This window comes from Pinus tabuliformis, chromosome 9 (assembly GCF_031772625.1).
Source record: "Pinus tabuliformis cultivar Carrire ecotype Pingquan chromosome 9, CPIR1, whole genome shotgun sequence".
NCBI classification, from domain to species: domain Eukaryota; kingdom Viridiplantae; phylum Streptophyta; class Pinopsida; order Pinales; family Pinaceae; genus Pinus; species Pinus tabuliformis.
The window spans coordinates 1004682586-1004694772 of record NC_142307.1 but is presented as its reverse complement, the minus strand read 5'-3'; positions in this window follow the sequence as shown (position 1 = coordinate 1004694772).

Below are 12187 nucleotides of genomic sequence, written 5' to 3'. Positions count from 1 at the left end.
GTATATAAAAGATTTTATGGTTTATCTTAGATATTATTTTCAAAATGAAGAGAAGTATTGGTTTACCCTAGATACCATTTTCAAAATGAAGAGAAGTACTTAGTGGTTTTCATCGACTTTGTAATTTAGGAAAAAAAAATATTATTTAACATTACCAATGTTTAAGGTAAAGAAGTTTTTATAGCCCAAGTAAAAAATGATAAATGCAACTTCAACATCTATCACTAGATTAAAAAGCATCTTTAACGCATATAACATTACACTAGGAGTTCATTATCAGCAACTTTGAACCTATAATAAAAAAGGCTACCCCAAGGATAAAAATGTTGTATGCATAATATGAGTTTGCTTCTTGGTACAATTAGATGGGGTTATCTAACTATTCTAGGTTTTAAAGTTTTTGGTTAGAATCCAATGAAACGATTAGTCGTCACAACATGATTATTTATTGTTTAAAATGTGTTTTTGAATGCATAATGGATTCAATGCCCTGAAAAACCTCTAGGGTGCTCGAATTGTGCAGAGTTCACAACCCAAACTTGTTCCAACAAATCTCTACTAGTTTTCAGGCAAATTTGACCAGAAAATATACCTAAAAAACATACTCAAAAGAACTCTAAAACATAACAAATCTCTACCAATTTTTAGGCAAATTTGACCAAAAAATATACCCAAAAAAACTCCAAAACATAGAACAATTAGACTATGACCAACTAAATGTGACCATTCACATTGGGCAAGAAAGGATGATAATTTTAACTATTTAGCATTGCGTGTTTATGGTAGATATTAGCTATTTTATCTTTTTTTTGTAAATTCCAACCAAAATTTCTATTAATATTCCAAAGAAAGGCAAGTTACAACAGGAGTTCTTTGAGGCATGATGGTGACCTTTTCAACCATATCAACAAACTGTTTACATCACAAGCCCAAGGCCATTAACAGTTCTCCCAAAAAAGTAGCTACAATATATGATACTATAAACTTGGAAATTGAACAGACGTTCAAAAATAGGATACTGAACAGATTGTTAAGAACACTACATAGCTAGACACCATGAGTATAAAAAGAAGACTGACATAATAACGAAACACCCGCGCAAGTATAACACAAAAACACAAGATCAACTCCGAATAAGAGTAACTCGGGAGAGCAGACAAACATATAGTAAATCATTAATCCAAAATGATTACTGGTTGTTCTAGAGAAGAATTTGCACTAACCATGTTGATTGGGGCTGCATTGATAACCCCTTCTCCATTCTAAGGTGCATTAGAGTAAGTTTCAGAATTCGGAGCTATGTATCTCTCTATTTTGTTCAGGTGCACTACAATTTCATCCATGTCATACTAGATATCTCTCATAATCCTTTTCATTTCTTCTTGACCAACAAAAAGTTTATAATTATCTACTTGTTTATCTCGTAACACCATATGCATTAAGGTACCCATCTATATGTGTTTATATAAAGAATTATTAAAGTAAAGCCTCTGTTTCCTCCATTTTCCTGGGACTGGTACCCATTTGGTCTTGCCAATGCAAACTCTAAATCAGAATGATACATTTTGTCACCAAATTCTTTGGCCTCCAAGGTTTGGATCTCCCTTCAAACTTTGAAAGGCACAACATCAAATAAATTAGCTATGAACTCCCAACCAAAAAGGCGATGTTGCCTAGAGGAGGAAGCCCCTAATGAACCTCCTCGACGACTGATTAAACATTGTCACAACACCACAGCTATCAGAAACTTGTAGACAAACTTTTCCAAGAACCTGTGGGATTGACCCTTGGAAGCCCTAGAATGAACAGCGAGAGATGACCAAACCGTAATTTCCCAAAAAATCTTAAGCAAAGCAACTACAATTTGCGCATATGATTGTATGGAAATAAGACAGACATCGTCCAAAAAATAACAACAATAGATGTTGAAACCTAAATGAGTAATCCACCTCTTGAGTTGCGCAAGGATTGATAGGTTTGCCCATGGAAGCGACCGGTGAAATCCCTTAAAGGTTCAAACACAAACTTCCCTAAAACCAAATGGAGAAAGAACCATTGTACCAAGTGCCTGCCAAGAAGACAGGACAATTAAATGACATACTTGAAGGTTCTAGAGATTTCCAATCGACTAAGGGAAGAATGACGACCAACTCAAATGACGGCCCCGTCGATGAACTATACTGGAAAAACACAAAGAACATTTGTTTCATTCACTTGACCCGAAAACCCTATCGAAACCAATTTTCATTGGAGAACGACAACCCAAGACATAACCCAAAACACAACCACAGACACAACCCAACGCAACACAATCATACAGGGATGCTTGAAGCAACCCATTTCTCCAAAGGTTCGATATAGTGATACCAAATATACTTGCTACCAACCACGACTCACATCCAAAACACATAAAATGAAAATGGAGTGTTAAATTGTTAAGAGTATATGGAACCTGGAAGATGTAAATAAAAAACCAAAATTATGACACACCACAACCAAAACTTCAAAAATTTGGACTACCATACAACTATGGACTAATTCTGAGAGAACAACTGATGGTGTAGAGAAAACCAAAGTTACAATGAGTAAAAGCAAGATTCCAAATATACCTCACAGGATTAGAAACTGGATGACACCACATTGAAACGGATTCTTCAATGCATCATGCTTGGACACAATGAAAAATAGTATATAACGTCACTGTGGAAACCATACATTTCTCCCTTTCAGAAGAAGCTCGGAACCAAACATCCTCCCATCACTAAGTGTTAAGCATCCCTTTGTTTTTCCCTTGCCTGAGAAAAACCATGATATGGCGATCATAATTTTGTCTGATCGCCTATCAAAAGAAATCTGACCTTCTTCCAATTGTCCACTACTTTGTTACTCCATGCTCACATCAAAAACTCCTGACAAATTGTACAAGGTTGTTAACAATCCCATTTGCTTTAATGTTCGCCTGTTCGAGTTAATTACCTTAATCCCACCACTAAACATTCACCTCCAGATAGCCTTTCCGCTTGTCCACGTGTCAAAGAGAGCAAGCCAAGTGGAGGGTCTGACACTCTCCCCAAAGGCCACCTCCCATTCAACCACCCTCATCTTATGCATGGCACTCATGGGTTTGGTTTTCCAAGGAGCTGAAAAACAACCTTCCAAGGCTTTTTCGAACATCGTCCATCGAAAATCACCCCCCAACAGGGATATTATCACTTATATGCCATTTTTTTACTTCAATATTTAAGATATTTGGTTTCTTAAGCATTTTTCTCGTGGTGATTGCATGTGATTTTTAAAGGAATATAATATTTGTTTACATATTTGTTGTACTGATAATAAATAAAAAATTTTACTTTAAAAAATTTGACACATAGAAATCAACAAGTAGCTTAAATATATTTTTTATCATTTATTTTGATAAGCAACTTAAATATATTTTTTATCATTTATTTTGATACGTAGCATAAATATATTTTTTATCATTTATTTTGATACATAGCTTAAATATATTTTTTTATCATTTATTTTGATGTTAAACGGATTTACAATTGAATTGGGTTTAGGAAAGAGATGAGAGAACTTTAAAATTATAGAAAGTATTTTAAGATGCGAACACAACATATTTGACAATTTATTCTTCACTACTATTCACACACGTGTCCACCGTTTTATAAAAATAAGTAAGAAGTCTACTAAATAGACGTAACAATCTTATAATCCATTGTTATGATAAGAGGTTTACTACTTATATAGAAATGCACATTGACATAAAAATTATAATATAGGGACTTATTTGTAGTGGACCAAGTCTCATTAGTAACGTGAGATCAGGTCCCTGAGGACATTTTAAAGTCATAAAAATTATTACATGATGTCAAGTATAAAGTATTTAATTATTTATTAACTATACTATTTTTCCGCATTGACAACACACAACATAGGATGAGAAGGGATTGAGCAACTAATGTTTTGTACCTTTCTCTAATGTTACTCGCCAAAATTTAATGCTCAAAACACTCAAAACCCAATTAAAATGATGGAAGCGTTTTTATCACATTTCAAATACATAAAAAAAAATCCTTATAACACACTCAACAATCTCAACATTTAAAACTCATAAATCTCTCGAAACAACATCAAATTGTTAAATTCCAATAAAAAAAAATACTAAAAATAATTTTAAAAACCATCATCTTCATCTTAAAAAAAACCATTTTTAAATAATATAAAAAACACTGGAAATAATTCCAAAAAAAACCATCATCTTCATTTAAAAAAAAAAACTATTATAAAAAATTATATTATTTAAATTCATTTAAAATTTTCACTTAAAATTATTAAAACCTATATTATTTGAATTCATTTAAAACTTTCAATTATATTATTCAAACAAGATCCTGGTTCAAAATCCACTGAAAAGAAGTTGAGCAAAAAGATAGCATTTACATGTAAAGGCAGAGTATCACATGGCAAGATCCCCTAGTTGGTATATCATGTTATTTTTTTTAGGCAGTTTATGGGTTGGCGAAGCAAGCCTCTGACAATATTGTGAGCCTAAAGCCTTGGTTGAACAAGGTCCCAATGGGTTTCCCTGGATATCGTACACGAACACCTTTATGATGGGGCACAAGCAACATTATCTATAGAAGCCATACGACCCCACACGATGGAACCGGTGACCGTGGTTAGGCCCTCCCGTTCCTAGAACTTAACTAATCAAGACCATAGTTAAAACGACATTGGTTGAAAAATCAACATCCACCCATCATATCCATGGACATACTTTTCCACCTTTGCCATGTGACCTCAGGTTTAATCTCTATCTCTATGCCAAATCTTGTTGTCTAGTAAACCGACCATACCGACCATATGGTTAGGAAAATACCAGAATAATCCATCGTGCACACATGTTCTTTATATAAAATATAAAAGCATCATCCCAAACCATAGGGAAGACAAAATGAAGGTATTGGAAGCTAAATAAATACACCCGTGCTTTTGTTATCGAGTTTTGTGCACAATGTAAAGATTATTAAAAAAATCAATATATAATATAGAATGGTTTTATTTAATTTTTTATTATTTAATATTAATAAAGTTTAATTTTTTTCTCAAATTTAAAAATATAATTTTTCGCCTAATTCTTAATTTTATAAATTTAACACCTCAAATTTAATTTATTAATTGTTATTATTTAAATCATTCAAAATATATTTAAAAACATAAAATTTTAAGTTAGAATTATGAAATCTAACTCATTTTTTAAACTTATTTATATATTTTTTATAATACTTATTTATTATTTTTTAATAGAAATTAATTCATCAAATTCTAATTATATTTAAATAACTGAATAAGTTTATTATGACTTGTCAATTAGAGTTATATTGAGTGTTTACGAAGTATGGTTGTTATTTTTCCATTTAAATTTAATTTCATGGAAAGAAGTGATATGATAATGAGAAATATTGTTGTAATAGCTATATGCCTATAAATATTGTTGTATTGATTTTTATTCTCGCTCTTCTATGAATATTGTTGTATTGGCTCTCACTTTCGCCCTTCTATAAATATTGTTTTATTGACTCTTACTCTCTTCTTCTATGAATATTATCGTCAATAACCCTTATATAAATATTGCTGTATTGACTCTCACTCTTACTCTCAAATTTAAAAAAAATAATTTCCCTCTTAAAAAATATAATAATTATCCAATTTTACCATTTTAATAACCCATTTTTACCAATTTTCAACAAAATTCAACTCACCGGAACTTTAACAAAAATGTATTATAATCCTCCACTTTTTACATTTTTATAACCCATTTTTACAATTTTCCAATAAAATTTGACTCATTGAATTCTAATTATGTTTTTTTCCAAAATCCAATGAAGTTATTACATCTTTAACTACCTACCTTCATATTAAAGTCCACTTATGTAACAAGTAGTCCTTACCTTTACACTAAACTATTCCATATCCAATGCCATGTAATCATATAAAATGATGACATAACATGGTTGTGTGTCCGTTGGACCTGAGATGTTCCATCAACAATTTTCTTTTGAAATGTTGGTTCAATATTTTATTGAATAATTTGCTAGTGAACTTATTCTGCATTATGAGGTAAACTAGAAAAAGTCATTATCCTTCCTTGGAAGACGCGCTAGGTTTAATTTTTTTAATATGTTGGAGTGGGTGTGTTTATAATGTGCGGATAGGTTAAATACTTTTAAAAGTAAGGATACTTATTTCTTAATTTATTATATATATATATATATATATATATATATATATATATTTATTTATTTATTTTATTTTATTTTTGTATTTTGGAAGAATGAGTTTTGTTATTGTTTTTATCGAGTAAAGTGGAGAAGTTTCATATTTAAAATTTCATTTATATTTTTCATATAAAGTAGGGTTATTTACTATTTAAAAATTTTATCAAAACCAAAAGAGAAAAAAACAATTTTTTTTCAAAATATTTTTTTGGTTATAGATTTTTTTTTTTGTCGTTAAAAGACTAGCTACCTTTTTCTATTATATTTACAAAAAGACTTTACAGACAGTGAGACAGACATTCCAGGGCCAGCAGTTGCACCCTGTAAAATTTTAATTGTAAGACAAGAAGCTCCCTCGCAGGGGCAGCACCGACAGACTTTTCAAAATAACCAGCCAAACTGATAGAGTTCCTCTCAAAACAAGTTGCTTCTGGAGGCCTGGAGGAAGTAAGAGTCAGCAAGCTAATGGGCCTCATTACTCTGAGCATAATCACGACTGCCCACGCAGGGGCGCTCGACATTATCTAACTGAACCTCACACTGAACAGAATTTAAACTAGACTCGACATACATAAACCAAACAGATAAATACAGAAAATGCCAACCGGACAGACACAGAAGATGCCAACCGTCAAGCACAGTAGAATCCGAAACCGACATACCCGCAATAGTTTTAGTCCTGAGTTCTGGTGGAGAGAGGTGGCACTGTGTGGAGCTGGGGCTCAGTGTCCTGGTCCTCGCAGAGGCTTGGGTCTTCCACCACATAGCTCCATCCCCTTCCCTCCGGGACTCCTTCCCACATTGCTTTCCATTTGTCCTCATCCATGCCTGGAGGTGCTGGCCCCAAATAGGGTGAGGTGTCTTGCACCGCCTCCTTCCCCAAATTGTCTGGCTCATTCGGTGGCGCCTCCTCCAGGCCTTCCTTCTCAGCACTATCCTTTCCCGAATTTCCTGGTGGCCTCGCCATTGCTTCCTTGCCCGAGCCTTCTGGAGGTTTCTCCGGCGTGCCTTCAGGAATTCCAGCCCCGAATTCTTCAGGGATTTTTGTAAAGAGAACGGAAATATGGGCATTGACGCCTGTATTGTCCATTGGGCCGCCCAAAGTGAACACCACCGAGCCAAACGCTGGCAGCGATGGCCCTCCCTCGCTCGAGCTGCCAACCTCCAAGAATTGTCCGCATGGGAGTTGTGTGGCTCGGGCTCTCCTATGACAATAGCAGCAGCAGCAATGGTGGTGTTCGTCTGCTGCAGGAGCTCGAGAGGAGGAACCTCTCCCTGGTCCTCGTCTGCTAGGCTGTCGTTCCCGCAGCTTGGCCATGTTACCCGCGTATGCCCACACCAGTGAAACTTCTGAGCAACCTCCTGCACGCGAATTGACCCTTCTTGCTTCCAATTGGAGCAGAAATCCTTCGAATTTCCTCCCCTGCTTCCAGCCACAGCCTGAATTGCAGCTGCAGACCAGAGCTTGCACTGCGACAGGAGGCTTAGCATCCGCCGACTCACAATTCCTCTGCTCTCGCATCCATCTGCTCTGAACTCGCCAATGCATCCACCTCCCATGCTGAAATCGTTTTCTAGACCGGCTCTGCAACAGAGCATTAACTGCTCTTTGCTCCACCATCGAGATTTTCTGCTCTGCATTGAATGCCATCGCATGTCTGCTGAACCCTTATGCTTTGACGGCGTCCGAACCAGCCTAATTAAAATCTCCACGGGGCGGCACATGCTGGGCATGTGTCACGTCCCTCCTTGGCACGTCATCACCCGCATCCGGGGTTTTTTTGGTTATAGATTAGTGTTATTGTGCATATACAATTTATAATTTGAGTTTTTTTATTATTTTACTAAAAATGTAAAATATAGGTTTATATTAACATTAAAAAATGTTTCTTTAAGAGAATTTATAATTTTGTAACAAAATGAGAATAAAAAGGGACTCTTAGCATTGTTGATTATATAGTTATTTAAAAAGAAAGAAAGTCATTCCAAGTTTTTTGGAAGAATGCGATAACCTCAATGGAATCAAAGATTTTCCTATTGGTTTTCTAAAATTGCTCTCTTTAAGCCAGACAGACTAATCATATATTGATAAGTAAATGGTTGCATGTTGGGATACAACCTATTCTTCTTCTAACCTATAAAATTTGGGGACGAGAGAAAGCCTCTTTAAAAAGAGTATCTATTCTAACATTCGTTTTTATTTTTTATAAATATGTTTAAATTTTTTGTGAAATTTCCTTTTAGTTCGTTTATTTTTTTCTATTAATGAGAAAGAGTCATGGCTTGCAATTTGGTTATATCATTGATCCAATTTATATCAATTTTGGAATCACCCATTATCTCTGTCTAGACCACTTCTTTCTTAGCAACAAACCTCATCAATATCCACAAGGCATTCGATTCTACCAAATTGTTTGTACCTTCACTCAGCCTTCTTTACTAATATTTTATGATCTTCCTTAGAAACTAGTATACCTTCTGCCCCACTCATCTTTCGAACCGCTTGGCATTCTCCATGAAAATAACACCATTCATATGATTTATCAATGTTGGGACTTGTAATCACCCTTGGAGTTTTTTCTTACTGGCTTCCAAACCCCCTCATAGGCATATTTGATTTGGTATCTAACCTAAATAGGAAACATTTACTTGTTTTGGAAAATCATTTCATTTCATGTCAACCATAAAGTCCAAAGTACTAGACAAGATAAGGCCTTGTGTTCCCTTATTGATTTATCCTTGTACAAGATGTCTAAGCCTAAATTATTGGACTAGAATGGATATCTATTAATGCGTGAAATAGGTTCATCATTGTTTTTGTGAGAAATGCATCTTCATGGTCCCTACCAAGCTCTCATTTTACAATTATCCTAAGCTAGAAATTTACACACATAGAGACACATATATAAGGCTCAAGCGTTAGTTCAATTAGATGTTGTCATTGTTGGAAAGATGTTGCTAGTAATTTAGAGTGTTATGTTAGTCCCCAATTCAATTTCTATGAGGTCAAGTGCACTAAATCTATATCACCTACATTGCACTAGGTACCATCCTTGGAATTAGGGGAAATCTTTGGGAGTTTCTCATATATATATATATATATATATATAAAATCAAGAAGAAGGTTGCATATTTACTATTTAAGTTAGAAATGCAAATTATACATTATATATGTTCAATGGCACTCCAACTGCTCTTTAGGAGAATATGTAACTTTACAACAAAATTAATATTAAAAGGGTCTCATATCAATTTGATTATATAGTCATCCAAAGTGAAAAAAATCCATTGCATGATTCACTTATAAATGCTTGAAAATTATCATAACCTTGATGGAATCATAGCTTTCATAACCAATTTTTTGAAATTGCCCTGTTTTAACTAGAATGATTAATCATATATGGATATGTATATGGTTTCATGGATATGTATGGTTTTTTATGAAATTTCCTTTTAGTTATTTTATTTTTCCATTATATGAGATAAATTCATGTTTTGAAAATTAGCTATAGCATTGATCAAATTTATAGGACTTTTGAAATCACTTATTATCTACACTTTGACCACTACTTTCTTAGTAGTAAACCTCATCAACATCTATAAAGCACTTCAATTATGCCCAATTGTTTATACCTTCATCTAAACCTTCTTTAAAACATATTTTAGGATTTTACTTAAAAACAAGCATGCCTCCTAACCACTTATCTTAGGAACCCCTTGGCATAGCCCATCAAAATATCACCATGCATATGATTTATCAATGTTGGGACTTGTAACCACCCTTTGATATTTTTTCTTACTTGGTTTCTACTTCCCCTCATAATCATATTTGATTTGATATGACTTGAATAAGCAACATTTCCTTATTTTGGAAAATCATTCCATTTATAGATAGCCACAAGATCCAAAGTATTATACAAGGTAATGCCTTATGTTCATGCACTAGCTTGTACTAGATGTATAAGCATAACTCAGTTGTACTATCTAGCCACTTCCCATTCCCCCCTACTATCTCTAGAGCTTCCAACCAAATTATTGTAGTAAAAGGACATTTTATTAATAAGTTTGCAGTAGTCTAGTCATTCTTTACATAGAAAATATGCTTTCATGGTCCCTACAAGGCTCTCTTTTTACAATTATCCTAAGTTAGAATTTTACTTTCAAGGGATAACCGAAGAATTTTATTATAATTATCCTATGTTAGAACTATCCTAGGGACCCCTTGACATACCCTTCAAAATATCCATATGCATACAATTTATCAATGTTGGGACTTGTAACCCTCCTTGGAGATTTTTTCTTACTTGGTTTCTACACTCCCTCATAATCATATTTGATTTGGTATAAGACTCGAATAAGAAACATTTCCTTGTTTTTTAAAATCATTTTATTTATTTCCAGCCACAAAATCCAAAGTATCATACAAGGTATGACCTCGTGTACCTCCATGCCACTTCTTTCCCCTCTTACTTATCTAGTGTTTCCACCTAATTATTGTAGTAAAAGGTCATTATATTAATAGGTGTGAAATAGTCTCATAAATGTTTACATCGAAAATACACTTTCATAGTCCCTACTAGGCTATGTTTTTACAATTATCTTATGTTAGAATTTTATTTTCAAGGGCTAATAGAAGAAAAAATATTATTTTTAGTGGTGCTTTAATTTTCTAGAGATACGTCCACTACCACTTCTAATCCCATTCTTCCTCATTCGAAAATATTGCTTTGTAGCCTATCTTAGTATCATATCTTCATAATGAACTATTGTCTTACCATATTAGCTCATCATCTTCTTCTAGTTAAGAATTGACACAAACGAGAAAATATGAGCAAATGGTAGAAAAGGTTTTAAACTGTTATCAACGCATTGTATTGATCTCTTGATCTCAATTTATAGTACATGAATTTGACCATTCTAGATCTTGATCTCGCCATACAACTCATTAGTGGATCATGACAATATCTCATTAAAGATAAGCTTTACAACTCATAACAATTATGTTCTAGGACTTTGTGATTGTCTAGGGACACATAGTCTAACATTCTCCCCCTCAATCACAAGTCTAAATAATTGAACCAATAACTTGTATCATCTTCAATTTGAAATTGTTGAACTAAGCTTCGATGAAGATATGCCTGAAAAACCACCAATATTTGGAAGTGAATAGTTGTTATGTCCAAACATTCCCAATGAATAATTGGGATGATTTTAATAATACTAGTTGCTATGTTAGAGTTCCCAAATGTTGATTGAATTTTGATTGTGATAGGACTTTGAATCGTGAAGCCTGATATCTGATGTTCCCCCTTGTAAGCTGCGAGGTGAGAAGTTTTTCAATAATTCATTATTGAAAGGGTCCAAGATGGAGCTTTGGAATCTTTATGTTCTTCAATGATTCATTTTTGAAAGGATCCAAGCTAGATCTTTGCATTCTTTATGTGGTATTTTTGTTGGTTGACCACTATCCAATTTGATTTGAGAAATGTGGTGGTTTTTGGTTTACCACTAACCATCTTCACTCCATCAATTTACTCTCTCCCTTAAAGGTGTAAGAGAGTTCCATTTAATCATTGTGCTTCATGCCTTGAGGTGTTGAGAGTACCATGTTTAACTTTAGAGAACATATATAATTGGATCTAGTTCATGCCCAAAATCATTTGGAATAATTTCTTGATAACTTCTTGCTTTTTCCTTTCCCTTTATTTTCGTGTCTTTACCTCCTCCTTGATTTTTCTTAATGTTATTGTTGTTAGGATGTTGCTAGTAATTTGAAGTACTATGCATATCCTGGTTTAATTATCACAAGGTTGAGTGCACTAAATCTACATTATCTACATTAGATTAGGTTATATAATTGGAATGAGGGGAATTTTTGGGAGTTTCATGGGAATTATTTCGAA